The sequence below is a fragment of the Lutjanus erythropterus genome, chromosome 6 (genome assembly GCF_056507025.1).
Source record: "Lutjanus erythropterus isolate fLutEry1 chromosome 6, fLutEry1.hap2, whole genome shotgun sequence".
Lineage (NCBI taxonomy): Eukaryota > Metazoa > Chordata > Actinopteri > Lutjaniformes > Lutjanidae > Lutjanus > Lutjanus erythropterus.
The window spans coordinates 21,262,267-21,288,406 of NC_139322.1; the positions used below are offsets into that span (position 1 = coordinate 21,262,267).

The 26,140-nt window shown below is 40.0% G+C and overlaps 1 protein-coding gene across 1 annotated transcript in view; it reads left to right on the forward strand.

Moving 5' to 3' along the window:
* The first annotated feature begins 7,532 nt into the window (after positions 1 to 7,532).
* Positions 7,533 to 26,140, forward strand: part of camkvl (CaM kinase-like vesicle-associated, like) — a 66,205-nt gene continuing 47,597 nt past the window's right edge. Inside the window, exon 1 of the mRNA XM_084721147.1 lies at positions 7,533 to 7,903. The gene's annotated coding sequence lies outside the window, so the exon portion shown is untranslated. The remainder of the gene's footprint in view (positions 7,904 to 26,140) is intronic.

A 26,140-nucleotide genomic window follows, 5' to 3' on the forward strand; every position in this document is an offset into this window, starting at 1 on the left:
GTGGCAAAAAAGAAATTGATTATAAACCTGCGAGTGTTTTATGAGGATATGAAGCAGTTTATCATATTCTGTCATACACACTCTTAGAAACAAATGTGCTAACCACAGTCTAATATGGTTGTTCATGTTGTCTCCATAGGAGAACCCTTTTTTGAACCTTTTTATAAAGGTTCCAACTGGAACCATTTCAGAGGGTTGCAGCCAGAACCCAATATAGAGGGCAATAACTAGAACCATCTGTGCAAGGTTCCAGTCAGAATCCACTATGACAGGTTTTACATAGAGCACTTAATGGTCTAATAGTTCTGTCAAGAAGTCCTGCAGTGTGTGAACTGTTTTTCTTTTGTTTGTTTGTTTGTTTTTTGTTCGACTATTTATTGACCTTTGGTTCAGTGCCTGTTTGGATTGGATATGAGTACATACTCCTGTTTTTCTATCCAGAACCTTTCCACCTTCTGAGGATGCAAACAAGAATCCATTCAGCGGTTTCTACAGAGAACCCCTTTATATTCTAAGGATTTAATTTTGAACCCACCAAGTGGGTTCTCCAGAGAACCATTTTATGTTCAAAAGTTTTCACCTAGAGCTCACTCAGCGGGTTCTATGGAGAACCCATTTATGTTCCAAGGGTTTAATCTTAAACCCATTCAGGGTGTTTTAACCCTTTTTGGCTTTTGAGGGTTCTACAAAGAAACATGTTTTATTATAGAGATGAGGCAAAAAAAAAAAAAGAAATGGATTGATTAATGGGATTCCAGACACGTCTACAAAAACAATGGCAGTCTATTTCACATCGGTGGAGAGAGTGAGATATTTTTGGGGCCATTTTTTTTTTAGTGACCTTGGTACACCTCAGGAGGAAGAGGAAATAGTTTGACCCAAATCATCATTGGTGTCCTTGAAGACAAACTCTTATTAATAACCTCAGGAATCTGGAGACCACCTCTACTCCTCCTCCCATCTCCTACCCCTTCCCTGTCCTAACTTTTATCCCACCTCCTTTTCTGGTCTGATGTGTGCACCTTCACGTTCACTCACACAGGCCCCCACAGGGCCTCAAAATCAATCTAACAGAGCTTAAAATAATCAACCTAGTTGTAGAGGAGGGCTTACCGGTAACATGTACAGTAGCTCACTTCCTCGCTGCTTCCTCTGAGTGTGTGAGGACTGCCAGCCACCTGAGGACTCATGTAGGTTTCCTTTCATTTCAGATTTGGCCTCAGTAGCAATTATTTCACATCATTTATTCATTTCGTGTGTGTGTGCAGACATTCAGTGTTTCCTTTTATGAGAATTCCTTTATTATGTTTTATTAGTTTTGCATGTTTGTGTTTTGTGAAGGAGGTAAAATGTGTGCTTAGGGAGGACTTTAAATTAAATTACACTGTAAGTGCTTTTTGTTAAATCACCCACCCTATATTGAATAATTACACGGTACAAACAGGGTACCGGCAGACACATGTGTCGTTTCACAACAGCTGGGGTAAACTAGGCATGGCTGTGAGGAGTTGTTGCAACCGTCCCCAAGATAAGAAACCATATCAAAGCAGACCACACAGCGGGATTTTTTCAACACAAACAAGTCATTACGGGGTTCATAAAAGGATAGCTCAGGGTTATAAAAATTTTGTAACTTTTGGCCCACTTCTGAGTGTTCAAAAATTTCTGATGACCACCTTCCCACGTATATTAGAAAAAAAACAACATGACAAAAATTCAACACAATGTGCTTTCGGCTCGGTGTTATGTTTTGGAGCCACTAGCACAGGGTTGTCTCCCACAATACCCAGTCTCATTGCAAAAACCGATTCCATTGTCACTGCATCTGCATCAGACACTGTGACAATGTGACAAAAAACACTTTTTGAAACAGCTGCCGTTTTCTATGCTAAATACTTAAAATACTATAATATAGTATTGTAAATCAGTGCTTATTTTAAGAATACTCTGCTTATTGAGATAAAAACCAAAAGGTAATTCATGAATGTCACCAGGACTGGGGTCAGTTGCAACATGTGATTTCTTCCATTAAAAAAAAATTATGCAAGTTGAATATATAAAGATTTGGTTGGTCGACTCCACATAGTCTCAGAGTAACTAACAAATGAAAAACTTTGAGAGAACAAAAGGGTCAGGAGCAACTGATACATTTACAACTTTAATAATGCAAACAGACTAATGTTTCAGTGCTACTGTGTCTTCTTCAAAGAAACATAAACTATTCATGTAGGTACTTAAATATACTACACAATTATTACAGTGAAAATGGTGAACAGCAGTACACTTTATTTAAACGCTCAGTATTTAATCGTCACTTTAAACACAGATACATAATAAAACCTGCCTATTAATTGAAAGAGGAAGGAAATGCAGGTTTTTGGTGCACTGTAATTGGTGACCCCTGTCTCGGTAAGTTGTAACCCCCAGACAGCTGAAGAAATATCATCGATCAGCCAGGATAAGAATAGCATCTGGAAGCTGGCCTGTGGCCAACACTGAAAACATCTCCTCCTCGCGAGTTTGGGTAATTAACACAACAGCCTTCACAGCAATGCATCCAGCAGAAACTTCAAACAATCGCTACCCCTGTCTGTTACAACCTTTAACTAATGAGTTCTCCTGCCATTTATGCTGCCACTATGAGATAAAAATTGGAAAACTGTAGCATGGCCAGGTCTGATCTAAGAGACGCTTTTAATGAAATACAATCCACTGAAGTCATTGTCCTCTCCTTTGCGTTCTTTTTTCCTTTTCATCCTAATTCCATTATGTCTGGTGATTTTTTTAAATTATTTTTATTTTATTCAGACCGACCGCTATTGATTTTTAAAGGTATGCAAATGTTTCCCAGTGCTGAAGTCAAGGAGGCATTGCCCGCCCTACATTACAACTCAAATATAGCTGCACCAATTAAGGCCAACTCTCCTATGCTACATTAAGCATTTGGAAGAAATTATATTATATTATTGTGATATTTATCTCTCAATGTCTGACTGTACAGATGCACACCTTGTCTTTGGATGAAATCTGGTGGAACTATGGTGAGATGTCATACAGCACACTTAATTATATTCTGCATGAATGTCAACATGATTGTAGACAGATTTGAGATGGGGTGCCATCCTCTTTGTTAGCGAAATGACCAAAATCCCCCTTGTTAACCTTCCATCCCCCCACTCCATCCCCTAGTAGCAGAAAAACTGCAGAGGCAGAGTTGTTAGTCTAGTCTGCCTGACTCATCCTTTATCTGATCCTTTATCTGACTGAGGTTTGGGCAGGCTGGTGAGGTTGGGTAGGAAGTAAGGCTTATCCTTTTATTAAACTTATTGAGGCTCTTTTAAGTCATAAAACACAGATTAACATTATTATATGTCAATAAGACTTAATAAGTGTTAACAATAGCATCATAAACATGTTTTTTGTTAGATTTTAACACAGTTATGAGCACTTAATTGAAACTTGTTGCCAAACTTGTAACTTGTTTTATTGCTTTATTGTGATTAATGCATATTTTATTATGCACTTATTAACAGTTAATTGAGCTTACCAGATCTAAAACGACAATGCCTTTAGGTTACTAAATTATATATTGTGTACCTATTAAAACTTGATTATGCTTTCTACAGTTACCGGATGTATAGTAAAGACCAAGCCATATTAAGGTTAATAAATCCTTTATTATGCACTTATTAACAGTTAATTATGTTTTTGCAGCTACCGGATCTAAAGCAAGAACAATGCCTTATTATGGTTAATAAATATTTTATTATGCACTTACTCTGCACTTACAACAATGCCTTTTGTAGCTCCCCCATCCAGAAAGAGCATTATGTTGTCAAGGTTGAAGCACAAGAGTGGTTCATGAGTAGCTTGAACGATACAAGCCATGTTACTTAAAATAACCGGTCTTCTCGTCACAAGGGCGTTCCCACTGGGCCATCCCCACTATTAAAAATGAAGAAATGACCAGCTGATTGTAGAGGTAACATCTGGTTAATTTTGCCCTTTAGTGACAGAAATGGATCAGAGGGTTTAGTGTAACCCTGATTGTGGGAATAAATAATCAGTGTGTTTATGTTTGTCTTCATTCTATTCCTTTCTTTTTTTCTTTTTCTTTCTTCCTTCACTATGGCTGTCAGAGGAGGAGTGAAGTAATTACAACCTGCCTCTGACCCTCACTGGCCTGCAGCCCAGTGAGGGGGGGCAGCAGAAGAACACAAAAAGAGAAGAAGATGTGGAAAAAGGATGTATTAAGAAACAGGCTGAGGAAAACATGAGGGAAAAAGAGGAAGAAGAAATAGCAGAGGTTACAAAAAAACAGAGAGTAGAGTGACTGAGTGAGGGCTTCTGATGATTGACGGGATGGGGTGGAAGAGGGCAGATGAGATGAGAGGATGGGGGGGCGAGCAGGATGGCAGAGGGAGAAAGGGAGGGTAAGCTTCCGACAAAAGGAAGTGGGAGACAATCCAGTAAAACACATGGTGAGTGAGTGCATGTGTGTGTGCACATGCATTCACGTGCACATGCCTGAGCAACATGGTAAGGGAGTGCATGCAGTAGATGGTCACAGCCCTAATAGCATTATATTACTTGATGCCAAATTTAAAATATACGCTAGAAGGCTAGATTGCAGGTTGTTAGGGATTTAATTCTAAATTAAGCCTCTAAGGAGAAAATTTGCATGTAAATCCATGTACCAAACCATTACTCTATGTGTGCACAACAATTAGAAGCATTTAAATCAGAGAGTTAAGACAACTGAGAGGGTGCCACGGTAGCTCGTAAAGATGAGCGCACACGCACACACATAAAGAAGTGTGCTCCAAGTCAGGATGATAATTATTAAAATACATCAATTGTATTTCAATCCTCTATTCAAGCCTGAGGTTTATAATAGCTGATATGTATCTGAACTCACAAACCTGCGCACACACATCCAGTGAGTTAAGGCCAAGTGTGGCAGAAAGAGAGCGCAGAGGAAGCAAAGGAATGGAGATAAAAAACAGTGAGTGGATAGAGAGAGAAAAGGGGAAGCAGAATGTGACAAAGTGAGTGAAGGAGAGCCAGAGCTCTGAGCCCTCCTTCTAGATGGCTGCCGGCCTTGAAGCCTGCCGGCTCCGAATGGCACATTTGGCACAGCGATGTTTGCTCGGAGTCCTCAAAGCTACAATGCATTTTACTGCCATCCCAACAGCTGTGCTCTCTGTTGTGTTTTAATGGCATGATTTAGTTGACCTCTCTCCCTGGCTAGAGAACAAGCTTTGTCCAGCAGTGGACAGCAAGTGAGTTTTCTGGCTGAGTTTTGATGTACTCATGGAGGTGAAGGTCAGTGGTTATCGTTACAAATGCACTGACTCATGATGATGATTCATAATGAACACTACTGTCATCTCACACCTCTGCACCTGGCGGTTAGGAATTGTGCACTGATGCTTTGTGGACATATGCAGCTGGTATCTACATCCAGCCAGGTTGTTGAGAAGTGTCTTGATATCACCAGCGATCTCAGGTTGTTTGAGGTGCACCAGCACTCAGAAAGTGATAATGCATTTCTGGTGAAACAGTAACAGTAAACTCTAACCCCTAATTATTATTATCTGAATCCCATATATCCCATATTTAAAAAATCAATTCATGTTTTTATATTACTGAACAAAGTATTGCACAGTTCCCAGTAAAAAAAAGTGGGAAACTTAAATGAAAGTATGGTTGTCATTGTTAATCCAACTTTATGGTAGTTTTTGAGACTGTAGCCCCCCCCCCCCACCCCACCCAAAAAACAATTTTGGTCTTGCTTTTCGTAAGTTAAAAAATATGACTTTGTCTGTGCACACAAAGGGTTTATTTCTCTAAAAAAATGTTTGCAAATTTGTTAAAATCTGTGTTAGTGAACATTTCTCCTTTGCCAAGATAATCCATCCACCTGACAGGTGTGGCAGCAGTTAAAACTAAACTGTGCAGTTATCTCTTGAAAAACACATTTATTAGGCACTGAACTGGAACTATTTCACTTAGGGCTACAAATACTATTTTTTCAGAGCCTAATAAATGTCTTTCTTCTAGATAAAACTGCACATTTTATTACAATGAGTCCAAGTTACACCTGTGCGTCATGCTGTTTAATCAGCATCTCTATATACCACACCTGTCGGGTGGATAGATGATCTTAGCAAAGGACTAGTTGTAACTAACACACTTTTAACAATTTTTTTGAACCAAATATGAGCGAAATAGACCTCATGTGAGCTCAGAAGTCCTACATTTTTTACTTCAACTCATGAAAAATGGGAGCAAAAACAAAAGTGTTGTGTTCATGTTTTTTGTTGAGTGTACATGATCTGCATGATGAGCTCAAGTTGATCAGTCTAAACCTTGTGATTGCAATTTGCCTACAGCAGTACCGGTGGGTGTAACCAGTGCAGAACCAGCAGTCTTCACTGATGAGACTTTATGCTGACATTTCTATTATTCTTAGGGTTTTTGTTATCGTCTGTCTCTCTCTTTCTCTCTCACACACACACGTTTATTCGAATGTATTTTCAGCAAATGGAAGCTGCAGCAGACTCAAGGTCTCTTGTGAATGTCTGTGAGAACAGACTGTAAGCACCTGGACAATAAGGAAAAACCATAACGCCACACTGTCACTGTGTGTGTGCGAGAGAGAGATTTGGTGGAAGGCTGTTAGAACAGGAAAGATATCTGTTGCTTCTGCATCTCTGTCATACACACAAGTATTCACTTTTTCTCTCCCTCCTCACACACACACACACACACACACAAACACACACAATCCACTAACAAGCATGTGCACATGCATGCAACCTCACACACACAAAGAAACCCAGTAGTTAGTTCCTGCGTCATTACAGTAGCCATCTGTCAGTATGCAGGCACACATACACCGACTTGGCTGTGTGTATGCATCCACTATACAGAACCACACACACACACACACACAACACACACACACACAAAAACACAGGGTTACCAGCAGCCATATTGCATATGCACACACATTCACCCTGGAAATGTTTCCGCCTGGTGACCCTCCCAGCCCTGCTTGTCAGTATTCTGATGGATTTTGCACGAAGCATTTGGTTCATGTGGATCAATCTGAGGTGAAATGCTTCCTCTTCCCTACTTCTCCAATTTCTCCATCTCTCTCCTCTTTTTTCTTTCTCTCCATCCATCCCTCCCTACCCACATGAATCTGTCTGTGTGTCTGAATCTGCCAAACACTGATGTCATTGTCCAGCATCAGTGTGTGTGTATGCCTCCATGTGTGTGTGAGATGAAATGATGAATGTTGAGGTATAATCCCACGGTTTAATCCCGACCACTCCCAATCCGCTGCTGCCTGCACACACCGGACAGCCGGAGCAACTCTTCTGACACACACACACACACACACACATACACACACACACACACACACAGTTTTGTTTTTACCATAAAAAATGCAGGGTTTGGATGGGAGGAGGGGGGTGGAGGAGGACACACATTTGGGCCTCCAGCAGCCTTTAATAATGATCTCACATTATTCAAAGATGCCCACCTGCTAGGCACAGAGAGGGAGAGACTGAGAGGGAGATGAAAGATTATTTATTTCTCATGGGTGGGAGACAGTGAGTGAGTGAGTGAGTGAGAGTGAGTGAGTGGGAGGGAGGGCGGCAGTCAGAAACAAGCAAACTAATTCTCACCGAAGAACAGACAGTCGTGCCAGAGCAGGAGCTGCGGTTACTTCACCTCTCTGACGCTCAACAAAGAAATTAGCGTTTTATTTTGTCTTCCTCCTCTCGCAGTCCAGGTAGCAAGTAGGACCGAGAAGAGTTTCCATTTTGGATAGGAGGGGGGCTGCAAACACACGCACCCACCACACTTCTCCAAGCCGAGACAACTCAAGGTAAGGCTGGCACGCTGTAAAAGTCAAAGCGTGGTGAATTCATTTGGCGTTAACAACTCGCTTTAATCCCTGCTGGCGGTGGGAAGCAGTCGATAAAGAGATTTTTTTTTTAAAAAAAGAGAGAGATGTTTTGTTCCGTGCTGCTTCTGCTCCTGCTGCTGATGGTGATGATGATGATGCGCGCTGTGCGGCCACCGCGCGTAAAACAGCTGCAGTGAAAACCTCCAACTGGCACAGCGAGCAGAAAAAAAGTGTCTGTCTGCTCCTCGTGCCAAAACAAAGTTAGACGAGATATAGTCGGTTATATGTGGAAACTGACTTGTTGAAATTTTTGACTGGACTCAACGAAAACGGACTGTTGTCATCAACAGAGCGATTGCCCTGTTTCTTATTGTATCCTAAATGAAAATGTTCTAATATTTATAGAATTTACAAGCTTTCTGCGCAGTATTACAGTAAAAATGTATTTTTATGATGATTGTTAATCACTCTTAGACTGGCTTGCACCAACAAAAATGAGGTTAATCTTAATTTAAGAGTACTTCTAATTGAAATTTAGCAAAACTAGGTTTAAAATGAGTAAATTGAGATTTGGAAATTAAGCATACCTGTTGCACAATTAAAAACTAATGTCAGTTTATTAAATACAAGTTTAGTGACGTAAACTAAAATTAAATAGAGCTTAATCAATACAGAGATGGGTAATCAATCAATCAAAAAAAAATCAATTTTAGTGCTGCTGACCTAGCTAGTAAGTATAAAAGAGGGATGGGGAACTTCACTTTCAGATGCTCTGTATGTTGCATTGCTTGCTAGTTCATTAAAAAGTGAAACAAAGTTATATAGTTTGCTAGTTTGTTAAAAAAAAAAAATGAACACACACATTGTTTTCTTGGTAGCTAAAAAGTAAATGAAAAAAAGCATGTTTGTTTGCCAACTCGCTAAAACATTAACAAAACATTAGACTATATTCTTTGCTAGCTGGATAAAAAGTAAATAAAACATGTTATATTGTTTGCTAACTAGCTAAAAAGTTTTTTTTAAAAAGTTACACTGTTTGCTAGCTTGCAAAATGTTAAGTAAATGATATATTGTTTGCTAGCTAGCTGAAAACTTAGTTAGCGTAGGGTACTGAAAGGTAGCCATTTTTAAAGTTAAACGTCTTCAAGTGTAAGTTTAATGTTAAAACTGGATTTTAAATTGGACTTTTAAATTTTGATGCAACAGAATTAAATTTGATCTAACTCTAGAGCAAAATCTAAACTGAGGTTTAAAGAAAGGTTTAAATTGAATCTTTCTTAGTTTTAAGATAGTTTGAAAGTTTGATGCAACAAAATTTAATGCTAAACCATTATTTAATTGGGTGTAAAAGGTATAACATACAATATTCAAAAACAACAACAACAACTCACATAAACATAATATCCTTAACCTACAAGAAGTGTGTGGTGTGTCTCCTCTGCCTTCATTTGCTCATTGTCTCATTATTGTGCTGTGTTTTGGACACTTAACCAAACCAAAACATCGGTATTTGACGTTCTGGGAATGAGACTCACCATTTCTTTCTGGTACGTTTATGAACAGGTTGGACAAATTCTACCGATATCACCTGTAAGTGGCAGCTTTTAACTTCAAGATATTTGAATCATCATATCTGTACTGTTAAGGCTCCTCATCAAGGAGAGTAATTTTACAATTCCAGTCGCTCCGCTCAGGGTCTAGTAGTCATTTTATACCACTGAGAAGTTCTCCCTTTAGAAGCATTATTTGCTGTTTCTATAATAGTTTGGAGGGAAAAAAAAGACATCTTTGAAGTAAAAGCAAAGCAAAGGCGTTTACATTTTCCTTCTCACACCTTCTCCCTTTGCTGCCTGTTTGTGTGAAGCTGTATCCAGCTTTAGCTTTTCCAGTTATTCACTTGTTAATTATGCATTAAAGAGTCCAGAAGCACGAGCCACTTCACTTTCTCTATACTGGGTCAGCATATTGACTGCAGGCTTATGTCGACTCAAGGCCAGTGCTATCAGATTTAAAGCGGACATTTGAAATAAGTGTAATAATTCAGTCAGCTGCTTTGCTGGTCATGTATGGGCCATACAGTATATTTTAGAGCATTAGAGCACATAGAAAAATGGCAGCAGAGGTAGTTGGCATAATTTCATATAAACATATCAAAATAGATTAACTGTTTATTAAAGCCACAACTGAGAATATATCATATTTCATTTTTGCAATGAAAGCAGAGTCCACCCCCTACTGGCCTCATTAACTTGCTTTATATGAGCTTGTGCAATTTGATAAACGAGGAGAAGCAGAAGAGGGAAGAGAAAACATCACAGGAAATCTAGTGTAGGCTACTACACTACTGCACCCCAGAGAGAGACTAAAGGAGGTTGCTGAACCAAGAAAGCGAACAAAGTGGCAGAGGAAAAGAGGCTGGGGATGACAAAAGGGGGGCAAGCGAGGAAAAAAAGTGGGAAAAATGTGGTTGCTCAGATATTTGTCTCATTTTGACTTGTGAGGGCTGCTCTGTGTTTCCCACCACAGTCGCTTTTAGCCATTGGATGGTGAAGAAAAGCTCGATCTAAATTTACGTAACAGGGCGCGAAGAACCTTCTGTCAGAGAACATTTCAGGTGCTGCATCTCTCACAGTTCACAGCTGTCTGTCTGCTGAGCTGTTTGACAATGTGCTCATCACATGATCTATCTATCTATCTGTCTATCTGTCTGTCTGTCTGTCTGTCTGTCTGTCTTCGTAGTGACTGTCCTTTGAGCCAACCTGTAAGCTGCACTATTTTATGTTTGAACTCATCTCTCGAGACCTAATTTAGAGTTTGTGGAAAGACTGCAGCCTAAAGGACAAAAGGCTTTCAAATCATCTGTATGCTTTTTTTCAGTGTGGACTGTACGGTTCCTGTCGGAACAAAAAAAAAAATCTGCTATCCTAGCCTTGGATTTCACTGAACAAGTCAGATAACGGACAAGCTAACACGCCACAGACATAATCAAACAAAGGTGGTTTCAGTGATATGCTGTATGTGTGTGTTCAGGCGTGTGTGTGCCTGTACTTTATGTTTTGCTGTTTTTCGTGAACATGTAAGAGGCAGCTCAGGTTATAACCTTCATCTGCACAGCTAAGTCTGCTGCCTTTTAAAAGTCTGGGCTTCATTTTGGAGATTTTCAGCTGACTGACCTTTGATGTGCACTCACAAGTCAGAAACATTTGGAGGATAAAGTATATTTAGCAGGATATTGACGACCAGAGGGAAAGATTTGTAAATCATCTTACAGTAAAACAGTTTTGTAAGATCTGCATGATTGGTCATGTGTAGTTTTATGTAACATACAACTGATGTTGAGCAAACATTGGAATTAATCTGCTTGTTTTTCTGACCTTCTGAGCCTTTGGTGAATTGATTTATTTGGTTATGTTTATCCAGTTTTTTAGCAGGATCTCTTCAAAAAGCAGATTGCAGTTAAATTTGAGAGAAAGAAGAATTATTTTTTGTGCAATCCAGGAGTGAAACTAAGATTTTTTTTAGATTTTTGGCACATTCTCAATATTTATGCTATTCTGAACTACAGTGCTTTCTTGTATGAGAAAGATCTGGAACTCGTAACATAGAATTGGTGGATCAAGCCACCAATTAGTTTGTAAACAGGTATTTTGAAGCATCAGGTGTGGCATTATGGGGATTGCCATCTTGTTGTTTACAGACAAGAGCGTGGATCTGGTGGGAGACGTACTACAACTTGAGCGGAGCTTGGTTGTGGCTGGTCCGATCAGCAGGAAATAATGGCAGCCTGCCTGGTCACGATCTTTCTTGTAATACAGCTTAACAAAACACTAAATATGTATGTAAAAACAAAGTGAGAAATAGGAAATGTAGTAACAGAACTTTGATACATATTTGATCAGTCTAGTTTGATCTTAGTTTCGTGAGCCCTGTGTGTTGCACTGGGCGGCCTCACTGAGAATGACTGGACAGTCACAAGCTAGTCACACCTAGGCCTGGACGATAAAACAGCAGTGATATCTATCCACAATAGACACATCATCAACAGCAATTAGAAAATAGTTTGATAAAATGTTCGATAGTTTCACTTAAACACATTGAATGCAGACCACCATGAAAGCACATAGCGAATAAGCCCTGGCTCATTAATAGCCTGTCATTTCCCCTATGAGTGGCACGTGAATATCACTTAACAGACTAAGCCTACATGTGCTCCTGCCCTGGCTCAGAAACAGCCAAACATATCCCTAGTTATTATGAATGACACATAGACAACCAATCAGTGGTTGGTAATGTAGGTAAAATGTTGTTCGGTTGCTCCATCAGCACATGAGAAACAGTGTGCAAAAAGAGTGTAGATAATGAGGGACAGTGCACTGTGTTGTGAAAACTGCAGGAGTACCTTCCTGACCAAGACAGTAATACAACAAATGTAGCTGTTAGTCACAAGCTACATAATTGATGATCATTGTTATCTACTGATACGAAACGTCACTATCTTGATAGACTTTTCAGCTGTATCGCCCTGTGCTAGAAACGCCCTAAAGCAGCCCTGCTTTTTGGGTTATTTTACTTTGAATAAAACCATAATTTAGTAACTGAGCATCATGCCATATTAAAGAAGACATGAAACTAGAGATTGAGACCATAAACTCAGTAGGAAACTGTTTAATGAGGTTATAAATCAAGTAAGATGTAGGTTGATTTTCTCATAAGACTCCATACATTTCTTCTTATTTTTGCAGCCAGTGTAGTTCACCGCCTGCTGGCCATTAGAAAGAGTGCAGGCTTAAGGCACTAACACATTGGCTTCACTTTTCAGACCGGGAAACTCCATCCTTTATTCTACTGTGTATGGGTGCAGTCCAGGTTTGAATTCATGAATGGTTTTAGGCTCTTTATGAACATTTTTACTAGTTTGAACTACTGCACTTTCTTGAATGAGGTATGGAGTATTTAACACATGATTAGTTTTAACTATGCACATTTTCAGCAGATCAAAAAGCAGATAAAAAGCATTTCCCAACATTTTCCACCATCAAAATAGCAAAGTTGGAGGAGATGAAGCTTTGATGAATGCATTCACTGTTTAGCTCCTGATTAGTTATGCTGCTGAACAATCCAAGTATCAATAGCAGGTTTTTCCTTTGACTTGTTTCTCAGTTTTAATTTACCAGCAGGGTGGATTTATTCTGTAAAAAGGAAAATGCTGACACGGTTTTATGGTCATATTATCAAAGATCAATGAGTAGCTGATTTTCAAAGGAGTTCTTTTTTTCTGTGGTTTGAACTCAATTAAATGGAAGAGTGAGTTTTGACTGCTTACACCGGCTTCCCAGCGTCACCTCTATTGATTACCTAACAGTTCATCAAGGGTGATGAATGTAGTTATTACAATTCTCCAATACAAATAGGTTTCATGTAATGCCATTGTAATGGAGAAGCAGAAGAAAGGATGAGGACTGAAGGGACGAGTGATGTTTACAGTAACATTGGTGGTATCGATCAGCCCACATATTTCTCCGAGTTGACTCACTGCAGTCTCAACTGAGAGATCCTAAGAAATGTACTATTTTAAACCAGAAATCCAAGAAAACCCGAAATATAAGAAGCTTCAGTATTGCTTATTGATTGACAATTAATTGGTCATAGCTGGAGAGAAAGAGGGCACTATAACCCGCCTTGGTCCAGTGGTTAAAAGCCATTTTTACAGATTTATGATTTCATCAATAGGAAGCCGAATACAGGGTTTGTGTAGTTGCTGGTGCAATGCGGGCATCAATATCCCATTATATTGTAATGGTATATCATAATAGCTGCTAACAGTGGATGTTGTAAACGCCCTCTGATTCTTGTGTGGTTGAATGCTCATGTTTCCCACTGAGACTCTGTTGCTGAGTCCCGGTCTTTGCTGCGATCTGCACCACCGTGTCCACAACTGCAGAGATTTCCCGTCACATCAGCCAGGATAGGTTACAGATGGTGGTTGCAGGAGATTATGAGGTGCATCAATCCATCAACATGACTTTTTGAACCCTGCGTGTAATGTGACACAGTGATTCCTCCCTGCCACCGTATTTGGTGGCTGGTAATGATCCTTATGTGCCCAGAGGACTTAGAGATAACGCTGGGATTGACAAGGATTTGGCAACTTTGGCCAAGCTGGAAAAGTAGTGGTGAAACAGACAGTGTAGCCAGCAGTACCATGAGAAAAAAAAATCAAATACTCCTTGTTTATTACCGCGCACATGGCACCTATGTTACATAAGGATGAGCTTCAGGATAAACTGCACACACAGCATATGTTTGTTTTTTTCCCTTAACTGAGTTTGGTGCCAGAGGTTTCTTATGTCCTACCCTCCTTGCTCATCTTCTGCCTTCTTGCTCTCACACATCTCATCTGCTGCCTGCCTCCTCCAGCTGAGCCCTCTGTCCCCTACTGAACCCTCAACGTGCTTTCTCTATCTATTTATCTATTACTGGATGTAGTGTATCATCTTGACATGATAATGCAGTAGCATTTTCAGATTTTAGTGACTCTTTAGTAACTCCTAGTAGTAACCATACAGCAACATCTGCAAATGTGTTTTTGCTGAGATTTTCAAGTCTAGTTCTTATAAAGTAACAAATAAAGGGTTTCTGTTTTTTAATATCTCCATGTACAATTGACTCAGTTGAGGTAGCGTCACACCACATGTGTAAAAGGTAAAGTTAGTATCATTGCCAACCACAGCAGGCAGGAAGACTCTGCTCTCTTTATTTTTGAGGCATCTACATCACTAGCATTACACTCACCTACCCAGCTAGCAATGAGATATCAGGGCTCAGCCAATGGAAGCTAACAGTTGTAAGCAACGGAGCTGGCAGGAAGTTTCATGGATTACTAACCGAAAGAAACAATGAACGAAGAAGCTTTCCAACTGACTAATGGGTAAGTGTTTCTGACCTAAACATCTAACATTAATTGTAGGACTATGTGCCAGGACATAACCAGCAGAACTAACACAGTAGCTTATATATCTATGGACAACGCTTCTCCGCTTCCTCCCATTGTGCACCAGGGGGTGACCGAGATGCTTTGGTTTCACTTTTGAGGAGTTGTGATCCCGTCCACTTCTAATATTTGTCAATGGCAGGAAATTTCAACTGGAACATCCCCTGAAGTTACATTTCTGACTCAAGAACCTCACCAACCCAAATGTCAAAATCAAAGATTGCTACTTTGCATGTCAATTGTAACTGAAAGCTGTTGGCATCCATAAACTACCAATGCATTAGACAAATAATGCACTTTCACAAAAACAGTCAACTTGAGTGTCACATTATTCCCAGTGCTGACGTTCAACCTCCCAACTGCAAAAAAGAAAACCCACTGTATTGTAATTGGAGGCTATACAAAGTTGTGTTGTTCATTTGTGAGACAAACTCTTTCTGGTTCTGACTATTCTAGCATTACGTAAAACAATATTACATTTAAAGCTACAAAGCAAACATTTACAATGGCAGGAATCCCACATCGAGGTCGCTGCCAAAATTTTAGCTACTGATCTTCGGGCCAGGGATCTGTTCACCAAATTTCAGCCAAATTCACTTGTAGCTTTTTGAAATATTTTGCAGACAGAGAAACAATGATGGAGAGAGACATGCACCAACCAACTTCACTGGCAGAGGTAATGAAAGAACTTGTGTTACTACACCAACAGACAGAGACATCAGCAGCTCGCTCTCACACAAACACGCTCACAAATGTGTTTTTTTTACGTACTGTTGCAGTGGGACAATAAATACCAGAGCCAAACAGTACCACAAAACTACAAACTCTGATTAAAGCAATGAATCAGATTCTATCAGTGTGAAACAGGCAACATGTACCAACATAACACAGCCAGGGAGGAATTAAACTCATGAAACCCTCATGAAATCGACATTATCACAGCTCAACATCAGGCCTGGATAAAATGGATCTTCACAATACACATGGGTATGTGCTCACATAAATGCAGCTGCAACCTGCTAGGCTATAACATACAGTGAGCTGTGTTGAGTTACAGACATGCTGCTCTATGTGCTATTAGAGCCACTGGAAACCCAAATCCACTATAACCCTGTAACTATAGTACGTAATTTAGGGTTAACCACTGACATTAACAAAAAAAACAAAAAAAAAACGCCACATCTTTACTTCCTCCCATTGTACAAAAATGAAGCCAAAATATCCCAGATAGGAATACTGTCGTTATGCTCTGGTGATGTCATTTGGAGGCTCTGCAAAGTCGCCACGCCATCTGACTCAATTGCAAGCAGGGCTCAGCTGTCAATCATGGCAGGAAACTCCCATTTTTCAGTATAAAATAACTGATTAAAACCAAGCCGATGAGAAAAATGAACACTTTAACATACATCAGCATGACAAGAACTACCGAAAATGACAGAAACCATGTGAGAAAAAAAAAATGATTTGGCATTTAGTTTGATGTTTTAGGCCCATGTCCTTTTTATGAGCATGGAGGGGGCAGGATTTATGGCCTATGCTGATCTACTGCTGCCTCAATCCGCAGCAAGTAAGGTTAGTTTGGACTCGAACCAAAGTCACACAATAACACAAACTAACCAACTGAGGCAGCGGTAGCCCAGCAAGTCTCGTGTTCTATGAGGGAAAAAGACTGGTTTTGTCAAAGAAGTCTGGTGTCAAAAAGGCTGTATATTCTAAACCGATAACTGATTTTTTTTTAGGTGGTTCTGCTTTTTAGGTGGCTAAAGGCGAGTTCTTGCCCAGGGAAACAAAACTAAAACAGTTCAGTCCTGCATGTCAGCAGACTTTAGAAGAATAAACATATGAACATCTCATATGACATAAGTCAGGAAACACACTACTAGTTCACCAGTCACCAACAGGAAGAGAAACCATTTTTTAACCAATGAAATGACACGTACAGTTGTACACTTCTGTGATTATTTCACACTAGAAAGAAACTGCTCCAGAATTCACTTGATAGTGGTCTGAGAGCTATTGTTTGGTCCGCACCAGAGTTCAAGTGCGGTGTTCACACCGACTCAAATAAAATGCACCAAGGTGGTTACGCTCCATGGTTTGGTTCAACCAGACAAAACAAGGCTGGTGTGAATCCACCATAAAACACATGTTGGTAGAAAACCTTTCATGGCAGTACGTTGCTTAGGTCTCGTGCTGTTTTTTTGAGCTAGGTTTATAAATAAATATAAAAATTAGGAATGTTTATTTTCACTCAGATTTTTTAAGGATGCTTAATGAAACACTGAACTTTGATATCATATATGCATATGCATTTACCTTTCAAGACAGCTTTAAGAAAATAAATCAGATTTTCAATCATTTTATGCAAACTAATGCTTTGTTTTAGAGAGGGTGAAGGGAGAAAACAAATGTCAATGAAATCCCCACAATATTACTTTCTTCCCCCCGGAAAGGTTGTAGCACATGAAATAAATAACAGTAAAAAAAAACCCACTCTCTTCCCATTTTATCGTGTGGTCCTCTGTTCAGACACATGTAGCTTCATTTTACATTCATGAAGTCTATTCATCTCACCCCAGGTTATAGCAACACATCTAATTTACACTGAATTTCTTTTCAGTGTTTCAGCGGCCAATTAGAGGCTGTGTTCTTGATCTGTCAACCAATCAGATGCTGTGTTCCTTGTTGTATGTGGCAGTAATGATTCATAGATATATTAATAGATCCATGCAATGATCTCAAACGCTTTATGAGTCTGACCCTTCAAAATAAAATTTGTGGTGATGAGGATAATGAGCTCAATCAGTGTCATATGCGGTAATGTAGTAATTTGGTAATGTGGTAATTGCCTCACCCCTATAGCATGGTTTCATTACTGTACAATCACCTGAAAATTAAAATCATGTCTTTTTGTTGCCTTCAGACTGAGCTGTTTAGGCCTGTATCTACAGAGGGAACTGCTCCTCTTCCACAAAAAACACCATGTTACTCTGCCATGTCTCTACAGTAGCCCAGCATGGATGAAACAAACATTGGCTCTACACACAATATGGCCTTTAGTGTTTTTTGCAAGTTTCGCAGCCACCATAGTTTCTCCTACATGCCTGGAAGTTAGAGGGTGAGGCAAGTGGTATTCAGTTGGTTGTAGCCTACAGCCTCACCAGTAGGTGCCACTAAATCCTACACACTGGTCCTTAAAATGCATCTATGTGTCTGAAAGGGCATGTTCACAGCAACCTTGTTTAGTCTGGCTGAACTGAACCCTGGAGCATTTATCCCTCTAGGTGCGGTTTGTTTTGGTTGGTGTGAACGCCACCCTTGAACTCTGGCATAGAGCAAACAGGCATTTTCTGATCGGCATTGAAAGGGCTGGTCTCAGACCACTGTCAAGTGATCTCCAGAGTGGTTCATTTCTGATGTGAACACCATGCAAACAAATTGTGTGTACTATTGTATGTGTCATTTCATTGGTTAAAAAATGTTGTCTCTTCCTATTTTGGTGACTGGTGAACTAGTAGCATGCTTTGTTTTAGAGAGGGTGAAGGGAGAAAACAAGTGTCAATGAAATCCCCACAATATTACTTTCTTCCCCCTGGAAAGGTTGTAGCACATGAAATAAATAACAGTAAAAAAAAAAAAAAAAAGACTCTTTTCCCATTTTATCTCATGGTCCTCTGTTCAGACACATGTAGCTTCATTTTACATTCATGAAGTCTATTCATCTCACCCCAGGTTACAGCAACACATCAAATTTACACTGAATTTCTTTTCAGCGTTTCAAAACTTCAGTTAAAAATCACCTTGACAGTCGGGTAAGAAAACATAGCTATTGATTGCTGACCTTTACTCAATTGAGTCTGACTTGTGCTCTCAAACCTACAGAGAAGAGTAGAAAAGACAGGCGAGAGGTTCTTCCATAGCTGCGAGAAAAGAGGTGGCTTAAACATACAGATAAAAAGATGTGTTTTCTCCACTTTGCAATAGAATACTGAATTAACCAACATTCAGTGCCTTGTAAATACATGTGTGGGAGAAAAACAATTAATTACTAATGAGTTATCCCATCCCCATGGCACTATGGTGTTAGAGGCAGGAGAAAGAGAGACTGGGAGTGACAAAGAAACAGGGAGTGGATAGAAAGAAAACAGAGCAGATTTGTTAAAGCTGCATTCATTACCAGAGCATGTATGTGATGTCCTCTCTGTCTCTAAGTCCTCATCTGTTATTTCTCCATCTCCTCTTCCTCTACTTTTTTATGCCTCCCGCTGGAGGCATTATGCTTTTGGGTTGTCCATCTAATTCCATCGAATTCCTTCAAGTTTGGTACAAATGTTCACTGGGACTCATGGATGAGGTGAGTCAGTCAAGGTGACTGTGACCTCACAAAATGTGTTTTTGGACTTAACTCAAGAATATACATGCTTATTATGACTGATTTCTCAAACATATGTAGTAGGATAGAATGATGAAGTGATAACATTTTATATCCAAAAGCTCAATGGTCAACCTCACTGTGACATCATAATGTTCAGCTCTCTATCAGTCCTCGGTACTCCTCTGTAAAAATGGTCTCCAAGTGAAGACAACATGTTTCTCACTGGAAATTTTTCACTTACAATTTGTCAAAAACACACTTAATACTTTTTACTTAATTCCTTCAAAATTACTACATGTTATATAAGTCTGTACAGACATGGAAGTAAACTGCAACTTGACTGGCTGGTGAAGACAGAGCTGCAAAGCGGTAATTCTGGTTTCCATTTTCACTTTTCTTAATGCTCTTTTTCCGTCACATTTCCTCTCAGACCATCTCTCACTTCCCTGTGCCCGTGTCTCGTCATCTTTCCACCACCTCTCCTTATTTATCTCTGTCATTTGACAGTTGTGTGAAAGACTGCAGTGGCCTTTTGTAAGAGAGGAACCAGGAACAGAGAAAGGAGGCAGTGAAATCCTACTGACGTAGTTTGCCTTCCTCCAAATAGTTCTCTGGAGGCTGACCAGCTCCACTCTAACATACTCCACTTGGCCCAAGTTCATCTGAGTCAACTCACCTGTTAAATGGGGTTTTTCCTCATGCTGGTCCAGACTGGACAGAGCTATAGTTGGAGCGCTTGGCTGTAGCTGGCTCACCGTTTCTTTGAGTTCAGCAGCAAAGTGTCTAAATTGGGCTAGAATCTGGGCCAGCATGGAGTAGCTAGGACACAAATCAGAAAATGACGTAAAAGGTACAAATGAAGCCCAAAAAATACTATCCACACAGTTGAATCTAATCCTGCCTACTGTTATGTTGATGAAGACAAAAAAAAAATAGAAGGACAAAACTAATTATAACTTATGTATCAAGGCTGTCGTTAAGAGTAGCAGTCACTTTTGGCTGCTCGTTATATTTGTCATTGGGATTTATGATCTGTTCTTCCTCCACCAGCCCCAGCTACATCACCCCTTACGTAACACCCCAAGCTGTTGTAAAGATGGATCCAACAAGCCACTGCTTTATCAGTCCTTCAACTGTGGCTCCCCATCCAATCATAAGGATGGCTGCCAAAACCACTACCCCTCATCTTCTGGTAGCCATTCCCCTGAATACCGATATAGCTAAGGCAAGTTTAGGACAGCTGCAGCACAGCACTTTCTAATTGAAAACAATTATGGTTGAGACTTTGCAGCAGAGGTAATGGTTGGTGTAGAGGGAGACGGATACAGGCAATTAAACATACTGGGAAAATAAGGTAGATTTGAAAAGTATTTTTCATTGTACTGGCGCCGAGGAAGCAAGTGTCAAGTGTCTCCTCTTTCTCCACTTTGGTTGAATGCATGGATGGATTCAAGAGATGAATACAGTCTTTACTTTTGTGATGCTGCCTCAAGAAGCAAAGACAGAAATAGGAATCAGGGAGAGTTTCTGGGCTGTCGAGAGTTCAGCAGCTGATACTCTCTCCTTGCCCGCTCTATAGCAAAGACAACCACAGAGAGGAGGAGATGGGAGGGAGGGGAAGGAAAAGAGGTCAGAACTGATCTGGATTTATTGGCTCAGCTGGTCATAAAGGAGGCTTTATCCTCACATTGCATTATGCAAGCCAAGATCTCTGCTAGCTACAGGTGAAAGATGACTGCTCCGCAGACACAGATTCTCTGAGTGTCTCTGTCTCTTCTCTCATCTTCCTCCTCCCTCCCTCCTCTCTGTGTAGTTCGCTCTCACACAGGATGGATGAGTTTAATACCGAGGTGGTTAGAAACAAAGGCAGATTTCCTCACTGAAGTGCATTCTTTACTCTGTCTGACTCGTGGAATAAAAATCAAGCCTCTCCTCCTAGTCCTCCTCTGATCTTGCCGCCACATCTCCTCCATTTTCTCACCCTTGCCCTTTCTTTCCTTCCCCTCTGCTTCTCCCTGTTCTCTGCTGCTGTCTTTCTCTCTCTGTACCATTAGGAATCCCATTAAAGGTCCAGTGAGATTCAGGGGGATTTACTGGAAGAATATGGCAATAATGGAATATAATATTCATAAGTGTGTAGGGCTGTGATGTTATGGATTTTTCTTATCGCAGTGAAAGACCAACATATTCCAACGAGATGCTGGTTTACAGCAACTGCCCAAATAATCTGGTTTTATTGGACTTTATTGAAGGATGCAGTCACAAGAGTCACGTAGCTCCTTTAAAGAATAGGCCAGTTGGTAATGAGCGTGTGGCATGTAAGTGAGGGAGAGAGAATGAGCAGCAGACAGAGTGATGGTGCTGGTACAGAGCAAAGCAAAAGTTAAAAGTAGTAAAAGAAGTAAAAGAAAACATACAGTACAGGTTACAGTGTGTCAGTTAATAAACTGCAGCCTCTCAAGACCAAGAAAAGTCTTGTTTGTTATTTCCCAAATACTAAGTGAAGGGAGTTAGCCCCAAAGTAAGCTGAGCAGGAAAAGCTAAAAGTACCTTGATACCTACAACTCTAGTAAGATCGTATCCCTTTCAGACACTTTGTAATCCAGCCTTTGTGACTTTGTAAGACTTTGTAAAAATTAAAAAATGTAAAATAAAGCTATAATAATAAATTCAGCATTTTTTCATATTTAAAACTGTTGTTGTTGTTGCCATGTTGTTAGCTGTCCACTCGCAATCCCATGATTCCTTGAGTTGAGTCTAAAGACCAATTAGAGGCTGTGTTCTTGACCTGTCAACCAATCAGATGCTGTGTTCCTTTTTGTATGTGGCAGTAATGATTCATAGATATATTAATAGATCCATGCAACGATCTCAAATGCTTTATGAGACTGACCCTTCAAAATAAAATTTGTGGTGTCACATGGCTGCAGCAATGTAGTAATTTGGTAATGTGGTAATTGCCTCACCCCTATAGCATGGTTTCATTAATGTACAATCACCTGAAAATTAAAATCATGTCTTTTTGTTGCCTTCAGACTGAGCTGTTTAGGCCTGTATCTACAGAGGGAACTGCTCCTCTTCCACAAAAAACACCATGTTGCCCTGCCATGTCTCTACAGTAGCCCAGCATGGATGAAACAAACATTGGCTCTACACACAATATGGCCTTTAGTGTTTTTTGCAAGTTTCGCAGCCACCATAGTTTCTCCTACATGCCTGGAAGTTAGAGGGTGAGGCAAGTGGTATTCAGTTGGTTGTAGCCTACAGCCTCACCAGTAGGTGCCACTAAATCCTACACACTGGTCCTTAAAATGCATCTATGTATCTAAAAGGGCATGTTCACAGCAACCTTGTTTAGTCTGGCTGAACTGAACCCTGGAGCATTTATCCCTCTAGGTGCGGTTTATTTTGGTTGGTGTGAACGCCACCCTTGAACTCTGGCGTAGAGCAAACAGGCATTTTCTGATCGGCATTGAAAGGGCTGGTCTCAGACCGCTGTCAAGTGATCTCCAGAGTGGTTCATTTCTGATGTGAACACCATGCAAACAAATTGTGTGTACTACTGTATGTGTCATTTCATTGGTTAAAAAATGTTGTCTCTTCCTATTTTGGTGACTGGTGAACTGGTAGTGTGTTTCCTAGTAAAATCCTTGCATTGGTTTGATTCACAAACCGGACCTTTAGGTGTGAACCCACCCTAAGAAACAACCAGGTTTTGAAAAGTATTGATGCTAATAGCTCTGCTCAGTCCCTGCTGTATGTCTTTCACTCAGTTCTCTCACTTTCAGCTAGATCTAGAACACACAGTACCGGCCCAGCCTAGGCATCTCAGGTAGGATCTAAAAATATTTCCAAGACAGAAGACATAGTCTTTTCTGAAAATCCTGTCTTTTACTCAACCCAAAGACCAAAATAGTACTGCCATCTGGTGCATTATGAAGCACAAACTTATACGTTTACAGTTGCATTGATTGGCAAGATACAACCTCCAAATGTTGTCAAGGTTAACGTGCATAGTTTGAGCTCTTATTACAGTAAAATTAACATTTGTAATTGATATATACACATGCCTACACACTAGTATGCACTAGTTGGGTAATTGAATATATCAGCATGCTTGATGGATAATCGGCTCAGAAAATTCAAAACCCTCAGGAATAGTGAAGGTGGTCTCTGTACTCTATACTTGAGAAGCGGGGAAAGAAGTGTCAGTGGGGGAGCAGCAGGATTATTTGGGGTTGGAGGAGATAACCAAATCCAGACTACCTCATCAAAAAAGAGCCAGAAAAGAAATAGCAAGAAAAAAAAGTAGAGAAAAGCAGCTAAATAGCAGAAAAGCTAGAGCATGCTCTGCCTTTGCTCTGACCTGGTTCCAGTTAATCCGCCTACTTTACACGATGAACATTACCTCCACACTGTATTTATAGAGCCTTTTTGTGTGTGTTTGTGTGTGTAAGCCGGTGTGTATATGAATGTGATTTTTCTTTGTGTGGTCATGACTGTAGAGTAAATGCAGTTAGTCCATGTCATATCAGGGCAGGGGGTCTGATAGAGTAGTTAAAGGACAAAAAGGACTTGTATTTAAATCCCTGTTGGCAACAAATGGCAATCCTTAAGGCTATTGGAGCTATTGTGGAAGGACCATATGATACGGCTTGTTCCGAGACAACTCCTAATTGAAAATTTCAACTTCTCTATTTCAGTGTCAGAAATTTACCCCACAATATGTCATTGTTGCTAACAAACTATATCGAGCTTCAATGCGACGAAATTTGCAGAAACACAATGTGAGATGTAAAATTGTTGATAATTTCTCGAGTTGAAAAGTACTGTCTAACGATTGTGCATAGTTTTGGTATCCGATAGGCCTTTAAACACATTGATTTGTCACTCAAACAGACTTGGATAAGATTTCATTGTCTCACCGGAATCTAAAGCAACACACCCCCACCAATCCAGCCCCCGTGTTGTTTTAACACAGGGCTGTTTTCAGTCTGAATGCCCACCTAGCGTATAACACTCAGCCTTGTCCAAACACTGCTCTGCACAGGCTCCATCCCGTGTGAAAGATATGATATTACAGCAGACCCTGTCATCCACTTTTTGGAATAATAGGTATGAGTTAAGAGGGAACTCCTTAAAATCATTCCCACTAAAGTGTTAGGGTTAGTTCGTGTGAAGAAAAAACTTCTTCACACTTCATGCTGTGAAAGCGTGGAACAGCCTTCCAGACAATGTAGTGTGGGTTCCTTCAGTTAACTTTTAAAAATAGACTTGATTAATTCTGGTCAACAAAAGATATTTGGTGTAATTACAACACTAATTTGTGATCATTTGTGATTGTTTGTGATTATAAGTATATTGCAGTACTTTTGTTGTATGGTTTGTTTGTTTTGAGTGTGGAGTCTGGTGATTTAAATCCTGTACCAGAAAACTTTCAATGCAACTCAAAGCACCTAGTTGGGTCAGAAAAAGATTGTCGTCTTGTCTTGGTTTAAATTAGAACGAGGCTAGCCATGTTAGTGGCTCTGTGAGGTAAATGCTGTCATCAGCATGTTAACATTGTTAGCACCAAACAAAAAGCACAGCCGAGGCTGGTGAGAATATAATTAGTTTTGCAGGTATTTGTTCATAATTGTATTGGAAAAAATTACATTTTTACCTGGTGATCTTGGGTGCAAATCTGGGATGAGATGTGAATTATCCCCCCATTATATTATTTAGAGATACATTATGTAATTGTAAATATATGTTTAATAAAGGGTAACTGCACTCTTGACATAATTCTCACAAAACAACACTTTTTGAAGGTTTTGTTAATGTGTCCCCCATCTGTCCTACTCAGAAGTCTGAACCACAGACCGTGGGGTTAAAACGAGTGCTGTGGTGCTGGGCCAGTCAATATGTGTAGTGTAAATCTATGGCAAGCACTTCATCACAGGTTACTTAAGGATGTTATTGAGTAAATGACATGTGGGTCAATTCTGCCAAATTTTAGTGATGGTGCAACTAAAGATTTTCCTGTGAAAAAATATGGCCCTACCATAAAACACCAGTTTTTAGCATGGAGTTTGGTTTAACAGTCTGTCCATTCAAAAGACCTATGGGGGCAGAGGATATTTTAACATAAAGGATTCAGTTGTAAATGGTAAAATGTAACAAGTGCAGCTAAAACTGACCTGTTTTCTACTTCTCTTGCCTCGTAGTAAAAGGTAACGTAATAAGCACCCCAAGCTGTAATGAGATCTTTGCTCTTTCTGATGATGGTACTCAATGGCACAAAGGGATCACCAAAGCTACTACTATTCATCCAGAGTTGGATATGAATGTGTGAACCAAATGTCATGGCAATCCATTAAACAGAGCTTTCACTCAAAAGCACAAATATCAACCTCATAGTGACACTTGAGGAAAAGTCTCACAGTCTCAGGAAGTAGCTGGTCTGAAGTCAGGTGGTGGGGCACTGAATACTTATGTATCTCTTGGCTAGGGTGGGTATTGTATGTTAGTATCCTCCCGCTTCCTCCTTTTTCATCACTGCTGGGGTAGCTTCACTTCATTTTTCAACAGCCAGTACACCACACTGAGCCGTTTGTTTACACCAGTTTGCTACTGACTTCTTGAATCATTTCTGTAGAGACACAGTAAGATCATTAAATAATCCAAATTAGTGGGGAGGCCCCCGAGAGACTCATGAATCAAGCATTCTGCCATGCCATTTTGGTGTATTTTTAGAAAGACAATTATAAAAAGACTTAAAAGTTTAAAAAAAAAAAAAGAAGAAGAAAGAAACTTGGGGCAAGTATTTGCCTAATGGTAAGTCCCCCACTGAGACGGTTAGTAGGACAAC